Below are 20,116 nucleotides of genomic sequence, written 5' to 3' on the forward strand. Positions count from 1 at the left end.
ACTTGTCTGATTCAGAGGAAGAATAAGGGATAGGGTATTTGCAATAACCTTTTTTGACCAGCAAGAAGAATTTTTTTTCCTCCTCAGCTTTTTCGGAGGACAGGTCACCTCCATGTCTCTCTTTGCCACTTGACATTTTGGACAAGAGTTTCTAGCTTGTGTGGTAGAGAGTCTGGTATTGGAAATTTTAGCTATCTAAGGCTCATTGGCTGTTGTACTTCCTAATGTCCAAGGAGAAAAGTCCAATAGCTCATTATTAATGGGAATTTTCCCTAAGAAAATCTGATTGGCACCAGCCTCCCTCCCAGCTGCATACAAGAAGCTAAAGGATCACCTTTATCAAGTGCCACAAAAAGGGTTCCAATATTTCCTAAGATGTCCTGCTGACTTGATGGTTGGGGTTAGCTGCCAAAGAAGTTGCAAGGCTGGTCCAACCTTTCCATTTGGATAAAGATGCCAAAAGAGTGACTTTTTGGGGAAGAAATTCTTCTTTGGGTATGTTGGGTATCCATGTGGGAAAAGACCAAAGCAGCTGGTGACTGAGGGGTATATGGTGTCCAAATGTGTGCTGTGGGTGGCTTACAATACTTCAGACTTCGGTTCACTCAGAGTTTAATGAGAACAATTTTTCACCCTCCTCCTTGTATTAACCTTTTACGTACTTGAAACCTGTTATCATGTGCCCCCTCCCCTTAGTTTTTTCTTTTCCAGACTGAACAAACCCAGTTGTTGTTTTTTTTCCAATCTTTCCTCATAGGTCATGTTTTCTAGACCTTTAATAATTTTTGTTGCTCTCCTTTAGACTTTCTCCAATTTCGCCACATCATTCCTGAAATGTGGCGCCCAGAAGTGGACACAATACTCCAGTTGAGGCCTTAGCAAGGAGGAGAGTGGAAGAATTACTTCTCATGTCTTGCTTACAAACACGCCTATTAATACATCCTCCAAAGCACTTGCAACCCCTCTCAGCTTGGAATCGTCCATAAACTTTATAGGTGTATTCTCTATGCCATTATCTAAATCCTTGATGAACATATTGATCAGAACCAGGACCAGTCCCTACAGAATCCCATTTGATATGCCCTTCCAGCTTGACTCTGAGCCACTGATAACTTCTCTCTGAGAATGTTTTTCCTATCAGTTATGCATCTGCCTTATAGTAGCTCCATCTAGGCTATATTTCCCTAGTTTGTTTATGAGAAGGACATGTGCAACAGTGTCAAAAGCCTTACTAAAATCAAGAGATGCCACATCTGCTGCTTCCCCCGCCATCGACAAGGCTTATTACCCTATCAAAGAAAGCTACTAGGTTGGTTTGACATGATTTGTTCTTGAAAAAATCCATGTTGACTATTACTTATCACCTTATTATCTTCTAGGTGTTAGGAAATTGATTGCTTAATTATTTGCTCAATTATCTTTCCGGTTGCTGAAGTTAAGCTGACTAATCTAATTCCCCAGGTTGTCCTTATTCCCCCTTTTATAGATTGGCCCTGAATTTGCTTTCTTCCAGTCCCTCTGGAATCTCTCCCATCTTCCAAAGATAAGATAATAGCCATGGATATCGCTTCAGTCAGCTCCTTGAGTATTTTAAGATGTATTTCATCAGGTCCTAGTGACTTGATGACATCTAACTTGTCTAAGTAATTTTTAAACTTCTTTTTTCCCTGTTTTAGCCTCTGCTCCGACATAATTTTCACTGGCATTCATTAGGTTCGACATCCAGCTGCTACTATCCTTTTTGGTGAAACGGAAACAAAAAAGTCATTTAGCATTTCTGCCATTTCCACATTTTCTTTTATTGTCTTTCCCCCTTCATTGAGTAATGGGCCTACCCTGCCCTTGGTCTTCCTCTTGCTTCTAATGTATTTGTAGAATGTTTTCTTGTTGCCCTTTATGTCTACAGATAGTTTAAACTTGTTTTGTGCCTTGGCCTTTCTAATTTTGTCCCTATGTACTTGTGTTTAGTTATATTCATTCTTTGTAATTTGACCTGGTTTCTACTTTTTGTAGGACTCTTTTTTGAGTTTTAGATCATTGAAGATCTCCTGGTTAAGCCAGGGTGGTCTCTTGCCATACTTCCTATCTTTCCTACACAGTGGGATAGTTTGCTCTTGTGTCCCTAATAATGTCTCTTTGGAAAACTGCTAACTCTCTTGGGCCTGGTCTACACTGGGGGGGGATCGACCTAAGATACGCAACTTCAGCTACAAGAATAGCTTAGCTGAAGTCGATGTATCTTAGGTAGACTTACCTCGCATCCTCATGGCGCGGGGTCGACTGCCGCCGCTCCCCCATCAACTCCACTTCCGTCTCTCGCCGCAGTGGAGTCGACGGCAGAGTGATTGGGGATCGATCACTACCCGCCGATCCGGCGGGTAGCGTAGACGTACCCTTGAACTCTCTTTCCCCTTAGACTTACTTCCATGGGATCTTACCTACCAACTGTGAGTTTGCTAAAGTTGCCTTCTTGAAATCCATTATCTTTATTCTGCTGTTTTCCCTCCTGCCATTCCTTAGAATCATGAACTCTATCGTTTCATGATCACTTTCACCCTAACTGCCTTCCAGTTTAAAATTCTCAATTAGTTCCTCCCTATTTTTCAAAATCAAATCTAGAACAGCCTCTTCCCTAGTTGCTTTCTCCACCTTCTGAAATAAAAAAAATGTCTAAGGCTTTCAAAGGGAAGTAAAAAGAGCTCTTCCCAGAAGATGATGCAGTGCCTGAAGGGATGTCTGTCGCTATGAAAGGATGTGTCTTAGGCGGAAAGCCACGGTAGCTTTTTACCAGCCAAAAAAAAGATGGCAAGCCTAGGGCAGACAGGCTGTTTTTCGGTATAGCATCCTCCCAGCCAGCTCATCTTTACAATTAGTGGGCCAAGGACTGAATAATCTGAGTGGAAAATATAACCTATTAAAACAAATTGCCTCAAACAGGGTGACCTACAGTTTTTACTGGTTAGGATTACAATTTCTTATGAAATTGCACCATAATCTGGGCATGTCACCCTTACATGCAATATCGTGTTCAGTTCTGGTCACCCCATCTCAAAGATGTAGCAGAAATTGAAGTGATAGGTGGCACAATGCTAGGTACTTAACCTACCCATTACCATAATATCTGAATTAAATGTAAAATCTTCCTGTGAGGAGAGGATGAAAAGATTGGGACTATTTAGTATAGAGAGAAGATGGGTAAAAGCAAAGAATGAAAGGTTATAGGCTAGATAAATTGCATTCTGTTTATCCTTTCATAGTGGAAAACCAAGGAAGCATTCCGTAAAATTGTAAGAAATTTTAAATTATTGCAGATACATGTGTAAAGAAGTGTGTGTGGAAAAATACACCTTTAACTTATTGGACTTGTTGGCACTAGATTTCATTGATGCTGATAAAAAATAGGTTTTAAACATTCAGCAGGCACCTGACTATTGTGATCAATTCTTTAGTCGCCTCAAGACTGAATTACCACAGTTTGCCCTACATTGGGCTGCACGTTAACATGGAAACTTGAGCTGGTGCGGAAAGTAGCTGCCTGGTTGCTAAGCGTATTACTGGGAGCTTCTGTAATCAGTGCTCCATGATGTTTGCTGGCTGCTACCAATTTTTCTGGAGGAATTTTAAGGTGTTTACCATTTTCATAATGGTTTGTGATCTGTCTGCTTGAAGACTGCCTTCCCTGTGCCATAGTGGTTCACGGTAGTTTTGTCTAAAAACAGCGTCAAAGATGTTCAGGAGCAGATGAAGAGCTTTTTTGCCATTATCGATGGAAAGAAATAACATGGAGGAAATCCACAGTTACACTAGGCAGGATTAGGAAGAAACCTTCCCACCCGCCACTCACCCCAAAAATAATAATGAGCTATTCCACAATTGTCTTGTACTTTTGAAGCCTCTCAGAGAGAGAATACTGGAGTCCCAGAGATAGAGTACTGGATTAGGAGGGCCGCTGGTCTGATCTCATACGGTAACACTTATGTGGAGGTGCTCTCTCAATATAAATTATGGCTATGCTATTTTGCGGGAACAGTATTAAAATATAGATAACGAATGAAATCTGAGCTAAGCATTTCTTAATTGTTTAACATCATTCTTAAAAGCAAAAGTCCATACACTAAAATCAGGCTTGAGACTTTCAGACCTATTATTGATTAACATGACCTGCCTCCCCAATGCCCAAGTGACAGACATTCCTCCAAGGGATGTGCTGCTTATGCAGCCTTGTCATCTTGAGTTAGTAAGGAAAGGAGCTACAGACAGACATAAGCCTTCCTTTGATGCAGGAGGATCTGATGGTTTGAGGATCCAATGGAAATTTCTCTGAAAGAGATTATCCCTAGCAGGCCAGAATTATCTCCAAAACCCTTTTGGCACTAAAGTTTGGGTCTTTAGAGCAGCTGAAAACCTTGTGGAAGAATTCACTAGGGAAAGATCAGCAATCTTCAAATAGATCCAATAGAGGCTCCACCTCTGGAATTAATTAAAAAAAAATCAGTGCATCTAAAAAGAGGTACTTACCGGTGATCAGGCACTGTGCAGCTGCTTCCCTGTATTGGAGTTATTTTGGGGTCATTCTGTTCTGGCTGAACTCAGACTATTATTGTTTAGAATGGCTGATTTGGTGAATGCAGTCACTTTGGTGAATGCAGTCTCTTTGGAGGTGTTCCCTTGGATTGGAAATGAGTCACTGTTGGATCCATCAATGGCTATTGTTCCTCCTAGTTTGCCCGCAATAGCTACAAGTTTTTCATACTAGACAGCTCCTCGGTGGAAACCTTTTCCAAGGTACTTTCCTCCCTATGGGTATTATTGGTCATGAAATCTTCCTTCACTGTTTCTGGCTCTATCAAAGAAGGAATTCATTCTGGAGACTCAATGAGATGATCTTAAGTCTGCCAGTTGAGACCAAGGTAGCACCTTCCAAGAAATCAAGGGTCTAATGTAGATTTCCCAGGGTGTTTGGTCTTGCAGCAAGAAGGGCTCCAGTCTTCAGAGTTTCTAGCATCGTATTAATTACGTGATGAAGCTATTCTCTAAGTGATGCTTGCAAAATAGCTGTGCCCTGGACATCCCATTTGACCTCAGTTCCAAAAAGCCACTCAAACTGTTTGTTTTGCAGCTGTGTGAGAAAGATATGGTGGCTTTCCCTGTCAGTGAGGGCCTTTGGGAGACATGCAAGAAAGTTTGTTGCTATAGTGTCAAAGAAAGTCAGGTTAATTGAATATTGGGTCATCCCCCCACCCCCGAATCTATTCCAGTCCTTTCAGGCTCCGAAATAGAATATATTCCTGTCAATAAAAAAAGTGAGGATTTTTGGAGCTAACTTGGAAGGTAGAAGGGTTATCCAAACATTCCCATATACATTACCATAACAACTGATATAGATGTTTGGTCCTTAGCCGTATCAGTAATTGTCCAGAGAAATTCCTGGCTAAGAACTTCAGATCTGTCAGTAAAAGCCTAGGTTGTTATTCTCTGATTCTTCAAATGGGAATGAATCTCTTCTGTTGTAAAACTGATGAGATTTTAAGGGAAAATGAAGGCAACCAGGAGGAGTAGTGATAGCTAGTCATAGATCCAAACTAGTTTCGTAGTGGAAAGAAATGGGCTTCCTGATATTGGAGAAAGCATAGTTTGGTCATAGATTCATGAATCTCTCTCTCTCTCTCTGTGCTTGAGTGTTGCAACAAAATCAGATGCTCTGTTTGGAAGAGCTGCACTGCATTCTCCAGCTAGTAGCTCTCTTTAACCCACTTTTGGAAGATTATTGCTGCTAGCTGGTCTCCTACAGTGCAACTTAACAAGGGCTGTCAAAAAGAAAGAGGTTATTTACTAAAATCATTTTGTTTTCCATATGTTTGCTTTGGCAGAGCAACCCTGACGATCCCACCTATCCTCTGCTTTGGAGTTAGATTTATAAAATCCTGGAGGCAGAGGGAAACTGAGGGAAATGTGTGTGTCTGCAGAGGCAATGTGTTTAGAAAACAAGTGTAATTTATGTAAGTAAACTGACAGAATTGAAGTTGCTCAGTAATTTATGACTACTATATACAGTGCTGGTTAATAAACTGCGCTTTCTGCTTGAGGTAGTATGCTAAAAATAGCAGCGTAGGAAGAAGGGATAGCAGGGATGGCAGCTCAGGCTAGCCACTTGAGTGCAAATCCACTTTGACCACCTGAGTGTGTGGTTGGGTGTCTAGCCAAGCTGCCACCCACGGTTCCTCTGGCTACGCTGCTATTTTTAGCATGCTAGCTCAACAGAGCAAATGTGTGTCTGCCTACCAGCGCTGGGAAGCATGCTCCTAGCTACAGTGTAGACATACCCCTGAGGGGTATTAAGAGACAATGCCTTATCTACTAGCTTTGAAGATTCTACCTTCTGGCTCCAGCCAACTTACAAAACTGGTTTTGATGAGCAAGGCCAGAACCCAGGCACTCACAGGAACAAAAGAAGTCTGGCAGTTTTTAAAAAAAGATGTCTCAAGAAAAGAGACAGTTGTTTGGGGGAGCCAGACTGACAGCGTTTGCAGGTGTCTGAAGAAGTTATACTTGAGTAGTTTTCCATCGGGGATGGGAAGACATAAGGTAAGATAGACAGGCATGTGGACTTTGTTTTAAATCCTTTTCTCTAAATGCTTTGTTCCTATATTAAAACAAACAATACTTTGGTTTTAAGAAGGCTGTTTGGTCACAATATATGCCACTAGTCAGATTCCCGAAGAGAAGAACAGTATGTACTGAAGCCAGTTGGACCTGCTGGGTAAGCACAGTTAATTAACCAAGCCCTGTGCTACAGTGCCTTGTGTAACTGTGGGAGAATTATGCCTTAGGATAGGTATAAGCAAGAGGCATGACACCTGAGGAGATGCACAGAGAGACAAGAAAGGGGACAGAAGCGCAGATAGCTCTGTAGCTATGACAACCTTTTTATCAAGGAGTTTATATAGATTACTTTGGTAATCCATTAAAAGCAATTTATTTTACTTCAGAGTGAGAAGCAAATAGATGGTGGAGATTGCTGACTCTCCAGTTTAGTGGGATAAAGATTTAACTTAAGGTTTGGCCTTTAGAAACTTTGATTAATTGATACACGAATGAAATACTGGTAAAATAATATTGCCCTCTGGGTCACTGGTTTGTTCCTCAGGCTAACCTTTGTTTTGGAGCTGCTCTCCTGTGTAACAATTAAGTTGGGATTTGCTTATGAATTCTGAGGTTTATTACAGAATAGTATCAGGGGGTAGCCGTGTTAGTCTGTATCCACAAAAACAACAAGGAGTCCGGTGGCACCTTAAAGACTAACAGATTTAGTCTTTAAGGTGCCACCAGACTCCTTGTTATTACAAAATAGTGTAACAAAAGCCCACATTTACACTCTTGTGAAATTGCAAGTTTTATAAAAGTTTTGTGACAGACCTGTTGCAGTGTACTATGTATTGAAAGAAGTGCACATTGCTCTGAGGAGATGTGTATCTTGTACACAATGTAGTTGAAGTAGTTTAAATGGATCACTTAAAATATTGTATGATTAATATTCAGAATAAAGTTTTTTATTCCTATTAGTTATTGTACTGCTCATTAGCTGCACAGAAGAGACTGCAACTGTCATCCACAAACCACATCAGTGGTAGTGCATGAAGCTTAATATGCAGACTGGTATTTTCCTATGTTTCCAGGTTGATGGATTTGTCAAAAATTCAATCATTTAAAGCATTCTTATTGAAGATTTTATATTCATAATTACAGCAGTGAAGTGTTGGCTTTTGTATTTGTCACTGTTTGTGGAGTTTGAGAGTGTCTAGTTTAGAAGCAATGTTTCAAGCTTTGTTATAGAAACTTAAGTCTTTTTGCTTAAGGTCATTGCTATGTATTTGGAGAATTATTTGACAAAATCATACAACGTTGAATGGTACCCTATCCTGCAACCTCATGAGTAGTCCTGTGGAAATGAGCAGGACTGTTCACAGGAGTAAGGGTGTCAGGACTCCTTGCAGATTGTTGACATATTGAGTATTTGTGCAGGTAGTCAAAGAGGATACTTTTTCACTTCCTAGGCTAGTTCCTTCACAGTAAGGGATTTGATCCTAAACTTGTTGCTGTTCAAATTTATAGTGGTAAAGAATTGCATTTTCTAAGAAAAACTGCTTTGAACATGCTATTTCTTATATTTTATAATCACTGGTGCATTCAGTGCTTCCATAACTTTACCAATCATTTATCAGGTCAATAAACACATATCCTAGACTATGTTTGGCATTGACTGACAACATATGAGAAAATATTGTGGTTTTAAAAACACTAGAATGGACCATCAGGAACTTTTTAGGTTTGACTCAGAGAGGGCATACTGACAGATGAAACCTATTCTGTGGAAGTAATATTATGCTTATTAATTCCAGTTGTCTTAAATGTAACTTCACCATTTATGCTCTGTCTGTATGCCACTGAATCATTGCCCCAATGGATGCTTTATGTTTCCTACTACCATTATAAGAATGGTACAACCTAGATCACATTAACATTATTCCTTATGATCCATAAGATTAATTTACTCCAAGGCTAGAATGAGTGAGTTGTCATTCTTGCGAGAAATTAGAAGGTCTACTGAGGAGGTTTTTTAAGTTTAGTTTTGCATTATTATCTAGTATGATTTTAAAATCCCTCTGATCCTATTTTTAAAACTTTATAAACACATTTTGAAAAATCACACGCTAAAAAATGTGTTCTTTGGTCTAGTATTGTAGAATCAGGTTTCTTTTGATCTAATATTATGTAGTAGAATTTTTGAATCTGATGAAGTTTGCATAGTTAAGTTAACATGAAAAGAATGCAGGTAGGTGTTCTGAAAGAATAGTACAGTGGTTATAGCTGAGCTGTAGCTTGGCCTTCTAATGGCTGGCAGCTGGACACATTAGTAATACAATTCAGCCTGAGTAGCTCCAAACCTCCATCAGGTTGCTGTAAATATTTCAGATTAATGTGAATTAAGTTACAATGCCACTTAAGCAGAAAATTAATCTGAAATTTGCTAAAACTTTGTGAGTTTGACTAATTGCCATGATTACTGGCACAGTTTTTCTTTTTGCATAGTTATATATGTTAAGTGCCTTGGTGTTTTCTGCACACATTGCAGCATTTTAAATGAACAGATGGACAGAGCGCCTATATGTGGTTAACTGTCTCCAAAATACATGGCTCTTAATGAGGTACGATTTGTTTGTTTTTTTCGCCCTGAAATAAGACTACATAAATTAAACAACTTTGCCTGCTTTGCTCAATCTAGCACTCAAAAGTTTGAAAGGAAAGCTGTTCTTGTCATAGCCCCAAGTGAAACGTGCACTGTTGGTTATCTACAGTAAGGAAGCCCTTTAAGGGTATGTAAGGCAAAGTAAGCCCAGGACTAGTACATCTCGAATTAGCAGACCCTGTGTTTGTTAACCTTGGGTTTGTGCATTTACATTCTTTTGTGAACTCAGATTAGGAATTGTTGAACCCTGAGTCCCAGTCTGGGGCGCCATTATGCACTGCATTATGCAACTAGAGTTCAACCACCCATATTCAAGATTTCCTAGCATCTTCCCTAAATGTGGCCGCTTTCACCATTTGTTCATGGTGCAGTGTTGGAAAACTTGACTGTCCGCCAAACTGACTATCCAAGGAAGTTGGCCTGTGGGATACTTTTGGTGGATTCCCAGAACACAAATCTGGTGAGGCTGCATCTATACTGCAAAGCAATAGGGCTTGAACCCTGGGTCCTGGCTTGACTCAGGCTCCGACTCTCCACCCCCAGGGGGTTCTGGGACCCTGGGTCCGAGTTCTGGGTTAAGGTGGGGCGGGGGAGAGGAGGGCTTGGTTTGAACCTGGACTTATGTTGCAATGTAGCCATACCCTCTACACCTGACACGTCTTCAGGATTTCTGGTACAACTTTGACCTTTAAGGATTGCCTCTATCTTCTGTCTTCATTGTTGTCTTGGTTGGCTCTTTCAGATAAGAGTTTAGTGGAACCTATTTATTCTGCTAAAATACTGGCTTTCCACTTGAATTATGTGGTTATTGGTAATTAGGGCAGAAATACCAACTAATGGAAAGAAAAAATGTGTTTTGTTTTCACAATAAGTGTAGATTTTCCTTTAAGGGAAAATGTGTAGGGAATCTTTTTAAAGGTGTGAGTAATAAATATTCATTCATTAAGCTCCAATCAAAGTCTTTACAAAAAGGCATGTTCCTATGAACCCAGCTTAGGAGTTAATATGCACTGAGCATACAGTTGTTTGTCAGGCAAGCTCTAAATTGTCTCTGAAATCATTTGCTTTCTTGCATCAAAGACAATACTGATGCATAGTCCTAAATTGTGAAAACTGTCATATCTTCAAAATTTGCCTTTCAGTTCTTAAAAACAGACGACTGAATGAGACTTTAGTGGTGCTGGGGAGGGAAATTAATTTTAAGGCTGTAGCAAATAGATGTTTGTGCAACTCTTTGTGGTGAAAGGACCTCCATTCTTTTCTTTTATAGTGAGGTGGTTATGAGAGCTGCTATATTTCAATTACTTTATATTCTGCAAGGTTTTTGGAGGGCTAAGTCATCCCCAACCATAGCAGGTAATGTTCCTAACTAAAGCTAGCTGTTTCCTGTCAAACAGGTTTTAAAATGCGTATCCAAAAATTAACAAATAAGATTCTAGGGAGGTGCCTAAATGTGCTGATCATATTCTTCAGTCCACAAGTACCTTACTGTAATTACAGACTAGGAAAAGACATGCTTTTTGGGGGGAAATTACTTATTGGGACATATTACCTTCCTGACCTTTAACTTTGAAGTTGAGGCATTATATTGTCAAACTTCTTGTTGAATACCTTTCCCTTTATTGTGAATACTTACTCTAGTTCTGTAGTTTGTAATTGGGAATGAGATCATTCACAGACCTACGCATATCAGCAGAATGCTTTTATTGTGTGACTTGTAAGGCGTTCAGTATCTGTGATCCTGGTGTCTTTGGGTATGTCCACACTGCAAAACAAACAAACAAAACCCCTCAGCTGTGAGTCCCTCAGAGTCCAGGTCAACTGACTTGGGCTCTCTGAAACCCAGCGACGAGGGGAGGGTCTCAGAGCCCGGGCTCCGCCCGAGCAGGAATGTCTACATAGCTATTTTTTAACCCTGTAGTGCAAGCCCCGTGGGGGAAACTCTCTGCCATCAGGGGTTTTTTTTGCTGTGTAAATGTACCCTTTAGTAACTTGATCAAAGCCACATGTTGAATGAGTGCAGAGCTGGGGAGAGGATCAACATTTCTTGCCTCTTGGTGCTGTGCACAGGTTGCTATTATTAGGACCCTACCAAATTCACAGCCATGAAAAAGGCGTCACGGACCGTGAAATCTGAGCTCCCCCTGTGAAATCTGGTCTTGTGTGTTTTTACCCTATACTATACAGATTTCACAGGGGAGAGCAGCATTTCTCAAATTGGGGGTTCTGACCCAAAAGGGAGTTTCAGGGGTTGGGGTCGCAAGGTTATTTTAGGGGGTCATGGTATTGCCGCCCTTACTTCTGCCCTGCTTTCAGAGCTGGGTGGCCAGAGAGCCGCAACTGGGAGTCAGGAGCCCAGCTCTGAAGGCAGCAGCCCACCACCAGCAGCAGCACAGAAGTAAGGGTGGCAATCTAAGTTCCCTCTAAGCTGCGTGGCTGCGCAGCAGCCTATTAAGCACCACGCAGGTACTCAGAGCTGTGGCGGGAAGAGCCCCCCCTCCCCTGGCTCCAACACAGCCCAGCCCGAACAATACTGCATTTATAATGGCGGCAGGCCCACGCTAAGCAGGGGCCCAGCCCAGCGCTCCACTCCTCCTCCGTCCACTCCCCTGTGCTCCTCTAGGCCCACCGGTCCAGGTCTTCTCTCTGCACCCTCCACCCCCACCCATTTGCTCCTCTCAGCTGGCTTCTCTCCGACCCTGCGCTCTGTCACCTGCAGGCTGTCAGTGATGAGCGGGAGGAGGAAGAGAGGGCGGAAAGGAGCCCACAGCTGCTACAGCTCCTCTGGGCGCCGGTGATGGATGCTCTGCCGCTTCAGGCTCCCACAGGGAGCCCGAAGCCGCGGACTGTTACCAGCGGGCCGGACTGCAAATAAACCTGCCGTGGCTGTGGGAGAGGCTCCCCAGCCCAGCTCTGGCCCGGACCGGCCGTGGAAGAGGCGTCTATCCTGCGGCCCTGGAGCTGCCATGGAGGGGAGAGGTATCCCTCCCCACCCCAGCCCAGGTGCTGCTGTGGGGAGAGAAAGCTGGGGGGGGGAGTCCTCTCTTCTCGCTGTAGCCCCGGGGCAGGCTGCACCCTAAACCACTCATCTCCGGCCCCACCCCAGAGCCCACACCCCCAGCCAGAGCCCTCACGTCGTGCACCCCAACCCTCTGCCCCCCTCCCACACTCCAAACCCCTCAGCCCACCCCTGCCACATGAAATTTGTTATGTGCACCAATATGGAGATGTGTCACACATCACCTCCATATTGGTGCACATAACAAAATTCATTCCTCACATAGGTGGGAAAATTTAGAGGGAAGACTGGTGGCAATACCGTACTATGTCATCCGTACTTCTGCGCTGCTGCTGGTGGCGGCTCTGAAGGCAGGGCTGCTGCCAGCAGCAGCACAGAAGTAAGGCAAGCAGTACTGCAACACCCCCTACAGCAGCCTGGTGGCCCACCCCCCCACATCTCCTTGTAATCTCCCATTGCACCACTGGAAATTTCAGATTTAAATAGCTGAAATCCTGACATGTACGATTTTTAAATTCCTGTGATTGTGAAATTGACAAAAACGAACTGGGAATTTGGCAGGGCCCTAGCTATTAAAGGAAAACTGCAGTTTGTAATTTTTGTGGCAGCTAAGCCTACTATTCTTTTGCACACACATACCAGGCCTTATTCTGATAACTTTGCAGTTTGTGAATGGTTCTGTGTCAAAATTTTAAAGTTGTAAAAAGCATAATATAGATTTCATTTTAATGATCTGCATGTGTCGTCAAAAGAGTACATATAACTAGTTTAATAATTTAAATAACAAATGAATGTGAGGAAGCAGGATTATTTTTCTAAGGTATAGCTGTGCATGACAAAATGAGCGGTGAATCTTTCTTCATGTGAGTGGCATACTCTGAGAAATAATGATGTGAAAAACTTAAAATGACACTGAATTGATCTATTAACTTTCACAAGTTATAAAATTTGGATGTTTCTGTTCTGCTTCATAATTGTGCAATTGGGGGGAAAGTAGTTTGCTTAAATAAATAGGTCAGAGTATAAATTTGAACAGTTGTATAAACATACATAGTTATGTAATTGTATTCATGTTATAGGCTATGGTAGTTTAATAACCTAAAATATGCTGGCACTGGTACCCATTCTTGGCTGCTTATGATATTGGTGCCAACTTTCTTTTGATACATAACTTAAACTGAGTGCATATAACAAACTTATTGAACTGTCTTTATAGATTAAGCAATCTTTTGCTAGCATGAGCTATTGTTTAAGTTCTGAAACTTAAAATCCACTCTTCTGTAGCTTTATTATTTGGGGATTTTTTTTTTTTTGGTGGGGGATTTGAATGCTTTTATTACTGCTGTGTTCAAAGGCTCCAGCCAGGATCAGGGCCCCGTTGTGCTAGTTGTTGTACAAACACATGGAAGGGCACAGCTTCTGTCCTTCAGAGCTTACAATCTAAAAAACAAAACAGGACTAGGATTGTATGTTGTATCACTTCTCCCCAAAGTAATCAGTGACGGGCATGTGACATGTTAGTTCTGGTCTTTGCTTGTTTTTATGTAGGAGGATACTGATGGGTAGGAGTGGGGAAAGGAAGATGGGTTTGAGACTGCAAATAAATGGAGAGAAATATGGATGGAAGTGAAAAAGAGATGAGGAAGAGAAGGATTCTGTGTGGGGCAAATGTGGGAAGGAGCATAATAGGTGGAGAAATATGCGTCTGACAGAGCCACGTATAAATTACCAATCAACAGTGAATTGACAAAATTAGAAAAGTGATACTTTCAAGTTTGGAGGTTTTAAAGATGCCTACTGATAGGGGGTGGAGTGAAGTCCCCATGGGGTTGCTACTTTTCCTCCTGTAAGAAGCCACATATCGGGCTGGCACCATGAGGTTCCTCCTGATACTTGATCTAATGGGGGAGGAGAGGCAACTGGGATCTGACATTCTGGATGGCTCTCATGTGGGAGAGGTAGAGACTAGGGAAGGACTGACAAGCCCAAGCTTTCCCAACTCATTCTACTCAATAATATCAATAGTGAATAGTACTTCCTCTCTTTGTGTTTGAGGAATGCAACATTTGTAGTCAGTCACTACATTTTGATGCATTATATTCCAAATTACATAGTCGGAATAGTATGAGGCTGGCAATACAAATTGTATCAATATTCTGAGAGTACTTGTTGTGAACACTAAGGTCATAGAGTATGAGCACCAATGGGAAGGTCGTTTTAAAAGATGACATTCTGGTTTCTTATAGGGTTTTTGTGCTTTATAGTGTTGGACTGTTGTTTCTATTTATGAAGAAGGACCTGCAGCCATAAGTGTAGCCAGGGCTTGAATAAAATTACAAACGTTTATAAGAAAGAGGAATCAGCCTACTACCCAGAAAGAGATACAAAAAAAGAGGGAGGAACCAAGGAGGTATTAAGGTAATGCCCTGGTGAGAAGCCCAGATGTCCTAATGCTATGATTTAAACCAGGTTACTGTCCCTTTACCCTGTGTGGGGATTCAGTCTTAGGCTAGAAGATCTGATGAATGTGGTGATCTGTCCTTCTCTAGATGCTGGAAGGAAGAAAATTTCTTCTCTCCTTCCCCACTCCACAGCTTCCTGGGTGCTACAAAGGGAAGGATGGCTCTTCAATTTGATTCCACCACAGTCTCTTCTCTCTCATCTTTTTTACTCTGTACCTCCCTCCTCTTCACTTCTGTATGGATGAGGGATGCCTGCCATTGCTCACAGCTTTCTCAAGCAGCAATATGAAACTGAAATGAGTACTGGTTTCCCTGTTGCACCCATGATCCTGAACAGTGAAACAGAAATTGACTAGAATTTTTATTTCATTCTGCTGCTAAGCTCATCAGCAAAGATTGTGAAGCAGCCTCTACAGCCTCCAATGATACTGCATTGGCTTACCTTCAGATCACACTTAGAAAGTTATCTTTGCAGCCGTGTGGGCTAGAAGTGTTTTAAAGCTTTTTATTGAAAACCGAGAACCTTGCTCTCATAGAAAGCTTAGGTCCTTCATCTGCCAGGTGAACCTTGCCCAAGTGCTAGTGGTAAGTGAATTTTTCCAGCCTGACTATAACTTTTCCCCCTTAGGTATTCAGCCCTGTATTTATGTAGAACCCCTCTCCCATTAGTATCTTGGGAATTAAACTTTAAAAAAATATTTTTAAATTAAGTTTGGTTTTTTTAGACTTAAGGATTGATAGATATGAAGCTTTCTTACTTATAAGTCTCTGGTTTGACTCCATAATTAGTTACCATCCAAAACGATTAGTATGACAGCTGTTGGACATGTAAAATGGTTTGATTATCTTGGAGTTTCTAGTGGTCGTGTCCATGTAATTACAGTACTATAAAAACAGCTTGCCTGTTGGCAGTCTCAACAGAGAAGCCAAGGCCTCAATGGAATATGGAGACTGAGAAATACGCTGTTGCAATTCAGTTGAACTACTGTAATTTTAAACATTCTCACTGAACAAACCAACCATCATGGCTCGTGTAAACTTGTTCAAAAATTGTTGCAGTATCACTGTATTCTGTACCTATGTTATGGGTTGGAGAGGTGCTTTTCAGTGTTTAAAGAGTAGTATGTATTTTGTAATAAATAATATCAGTATTGCATGAAAATTCTTTACAAGAAAAGCCTTAAGATTGCTTGTAAGGTGCCATATACTAAAAGAACTCATAAACGTAAACATCAATGGTGCAGAATGTCTCTGTAGAAGATGCAATGGTTATGAGCCTTGCTTTGAGCAAGTACCATTCCAGTGGTGCAAGAAACCCTTGTACTCAATTACAAGCTCATGTGTGTGCTAGCAACATCAAAACAGACTTAAATATAGACAAGGCTAAAGTCTGGTTCTGCTCTGAGAAGTGATTCTGCACAAATGTCATTGTGGGTTTCTTTTATTTGGTGACCCTTAAGACAATAAATAAATATGCTCAGTTTACAAGTAAAAACATTTTTCTAATTGCCAGTCCTGCACACTCAACCTGGGATCTGATAGTTAAGATAGGTTCTTCTCCTGCATTCTCATTAGGAACAGGTTCTACAAGCCAAGTTCTGTGCTTAGTTACCCTTATTGTGCTCAGCTGGAAGATTGCTCAAGTGCCTTGCCTTATGACTAGTAAATTTAGATTAAACAATACTGCTGATTCACAAGGAATAGAATCCATTTTCTTCTATAGTTGTGTTGGTTCTGCTATACTAAGGGTAAGACGTAGTAAAATCTTCCATCACTAGTCAGCAGATGTGCCTGAGTACACACAGGGAACATCTCTGTTAAATAAGAGTGCAATGTTTAGTCACTTTTCAGAGCAGAACCTAACTTTAAGCCTCCAGGAATGTCATATACCTTTTTAAAGTACTAAATTGATATACATAACTTGGAGTAAAATCGCTTCTAAGTTATTGGATTTTTGTCATTATGTAGGATGTATATTTTTAAAAAGTGAACTGTAAAGGTTAACAAGACCATATGCAATAGATGCTCATAAATCTGTGACGCAAAACTGGCTAGACTTTTTGTAAGAGGTGGGAAGAGGAAATACAGGGGGAGGACATTTTCAGACAGTGTCAGATATCAGTGTGTGAAGTTGCCCAATCAAGGGACGTCTGGGACATAGTAATAAGGATTCAGAACTTTCACCTACTTTCTTCATGGCCACTCCTCAAATCTTCACATAACATCATTATTCTCCCTAGCACAGCAGCTAAGCACAGACAGCCCTCTTGTGCAACTCTGCTGTTAATTGGTGGCTAGCTGACTGAGTGAGATAGGTGCCAACAAATTCTTAGACTGTCTTCTTAATAAAAGTATTGTGGACTCAGTCAGGAAGGAGATAGTTCAAGAAGGATTTGATCCCATAATTTCTCATTGGCCCTACTTATAGTCCTGTTTAAACTGGGTTTTAAGATAATAGCTGTTTTCTGACTCTTTAAGGATAGCTGCTAAGATAAGCAGAACTGGCTAACAAATTAGTATATACACAGTTCACTTTTAATCTGTTGATTAACTGAGGTACATAATGATTTAAAGGAAAACTCCAGTGTAATGATTCTAAATGCTGTTCGAGTAAAGAAGGAAATCCCTAAATGTATGTATGAAATATAAGAGCAACATTCAGAGGAGTTGCCGTCTTGAATTAATGCAAAGGATGACTGAATCAGTTTTTTCCTTCAGAAATAATTGGAAATCAGAAGTTTTGCAGAATTGTAAATTGTGTAATATTTTTCAATGGTTAAACCAACAGTGACCTAAAATTTTTCAGGAATGGTGTAGGTCTGCCTTAAAAATAGTGTCTAGGAAGGGGACAAAAGGAAATTTTTGGTTCCTTTCGGTCTGTGATTCTTTAGTGCTTATTCCTAAACCGAATGGCTTTTTGTGTGTATGTACTCAATTATTTTACCTTGTAGTAGAGGAATTCCCACCAAAGATGGCACTAATGGAGGCTATGATCACCCTAAGGTTTGCATTGTATGTTCATTGTCCATCAGTATTCCCTGAATATTAGAAAGACAACTACCTAGTACCCTCGTTCTGTTCTCAGTGTCACATCATGGACTGTCATTAGTGTCAAGAAACTGAGGTCAAAGCTGTTCACTTTCCAAAAGAACATTGATACCTAGGGCAGTGGTTTAGAACTGGTGGTCTGCAGACTAAGATTTCCAAAGGAGTCCACACCTCCATTTGAAATATTTTAGGAGTCCGCAAATGAAAAAAGGTTGAATACCACTGAACTAGGAGGGTATTTAAGTTCTGTAAAATATCATATTTAGAAAAACAAAAAGGATGTTTTGCTGCAGATAGTGTTAAAAAAGGAACTAAAGCCAATCAGTGACATTTTTCAACAAGTGACTTCAACCGCAAAAAAGTTATTGTCCAGAAGGCCTATCATGAAGCTGGATGTAAGTTGTGAGGAAATGAGGGTCTCCACGGTGTTCTGGCAGGGATGTGAAAAAGACTGAGGGGAAGGCTGGGGGGAGATGGAGAGTTGCTTAGCACATATAAATGCAGTGCTAAGTTAAGTGTTTACTTCTCCATTTTCTTTACTGTTTGTTATTAGAATTTTGGAATAGTTTAAAGCTTTTAGTCTTGCCAGAAAAGCAAAGAGTAAATATACTTATGTGATCACACTGTCCTCTTAAAGGGGACTGTGGGTGTACTGGGTTCCATTTTTAGACTGTAGCATCTCCATTTTTAGGGTGGTTTGTAGTTAGAACATTTTACAGTTTTTAAAACTAGTCTTGCATTTAAAAATACATTGGATGGATACCAAAGCATGGCCCTGTAAGAAAAAAAGCTGCTACTTCTCTCTTCATATGGTAATCTGCAATACTTAAAACTTTAGTTATTTCTAGATATAATCAATTGCATATTTCATTATTGTTTTCACTTAGTTTCTCATTACACACAGAAAAAAAAATATAAAGAGTTATGCAGTGTAGCTCTTTGAGACAACTGCAACTCAGATAGCAAAGTTTATCGACTGCTTAGTGAGCCATAAAAATATCCATTGCAGTAGAGTAAATATTACCACCTTTGGCAAGTGTGGTACTTTGACTGGACAGCAGGGAATGAGAGAAATCCAAACACAGGTGTAGCAGGGAGGGGGGCTGTTCCTCTCCCCCCCGCCCCCCAACCAATCCCTCCCTTTTTGGTTCTCTGATTAGCCATCCTCTGAGTAAAGAGGGATGGGGTCAGTTGATTGGCTGCTGTGTGGCCTTGCCTGTTTGAGCTTAGTCCAGGCTTTGCAAAAGTCTCTTGCTTTCCAGTTAGCTGTCCTACCCTTCCTCTCCTTAGTTGTAGATTAGGAGCTGTGTCACTTATGATACTGCAGGTCTAACCAATCATCTGTGTTTAGAAGTCAGTAAGGAGTTGTGCCCACTGGGCCAAATGGGCACATAGCTTGGTGGTTTTTTTCACCTTCCTCATAGCCTCCCCATAGCACAGTTGGGTTAGAAGCAATAAGATTTGAGGTTTCTATAATGCTGTTATGATTATTGACTCATCACAACTTGTGGCTTATGCCCAGTGTGAGAAAAGGCTAGAAGGGCCAGCTCTCAGAGGTAAATAAGACTGGCATTGCCCAGTTGGACCTTGTGCTCCTAGGAGAGGACCTGGACAGCTTGGCCACAAGGCTGGGTTGGGGGAACCTCAGCTGGCATTTTGTCACTCCACCCTCCCCTTACATTGGGGTAGTTGGGGGGCAGGGAGAGTTTTCACAACTGGAGTGAGTCTATGGGGCAGACTGAGGAGTGTCTGTCTTGAGCTGGTGTTCGGTTTATGGTTAAAGCCCTGTAACCCACACTGGAACTAATGAAACGCCTGATATGTGCCTGCCCCAGCTCTCAGTGTAGTGCCCGCCCCAGCTCTCAGTGTAGTGCCCCTCCTCAAGCTATAGCGAATAAAGTTGCGGCTTCCCATTTAAACCCGTCTCATGTGTCCATTAGTCATTCACACAATGGCGAGGACATGCAGGTATTAGTGAATGATTACAGTTGTTGGAATAGAGGTGCACCTTTATTTAATGCTATAAAGCCCAGCAAAAGCCAGAGCCTGAAGTTGTATGCTATGAGTTTTTCATTTGTGCCCGAGTGCAGCATTGCTAGTTGAACCCCTATTCTTTTAGTTCTTGTTTTTCCTCTTATTTCTGTGAATGGCTGTTCTGCAGTTTAAGGCCATCTCTTAATGCCCCCCTCTGAGATTTATTTAAATGGCTTGTATAGTATTACTAAACTTAATGGAATTGTGATGTTATTAAACACTGCAGCCCCCCTTTTTATATTTTGATAAGCTTATAATTATTCAAAAGGAAAAATGTGGAATTCATACTGGCACTAGTACAGTCCA

The 20,116-nt window shown here is 41.2% G+C and overlaps 1 protein-coding gene across 18 annotated transcripts in view; it reads left to right on the forward strand.

Moving 5' to 3' along the window:
- The window catches only part of AMMECR1 (AMMECR nuclear protein 1), a 113,757-nt gene that overhangs the window by 13,121 nt on the left and 80,520 nt on the right, over positions 1 to 20,116 (forward strand). The window contains exon 2 of one of the 18 annotated variants that reach the window (XM_037908913.1): positions 5,871 to 5,999. The exons of the other annotated variants lie outside the window; for them this stretch is intronic. The gene's annotated coding sequence lies outside the window, so the exon portion shown is untranslated. The remainder of the gene's footprint in view (positions 1 to 5,870; positions 6,000 to 20,116) is intronic. 18 annotated transcript variants of the gene reach the window in all.

Source organism: Chelonia mydas, chromosome 9 (genome assembly GCF_015237465.2).
Source record: "Chelonia mydas isolate rCheMyd1 chromosome 9, rCheMyd1.pri.v2, whole genome shotgun sequence".
Classification (NCBI taxonomy): domain Eukaryota; kingdom Metazoa; phylum Chordata; order Testudines; family Cheloniidae; genus Chelonia; species Chelonia mydas.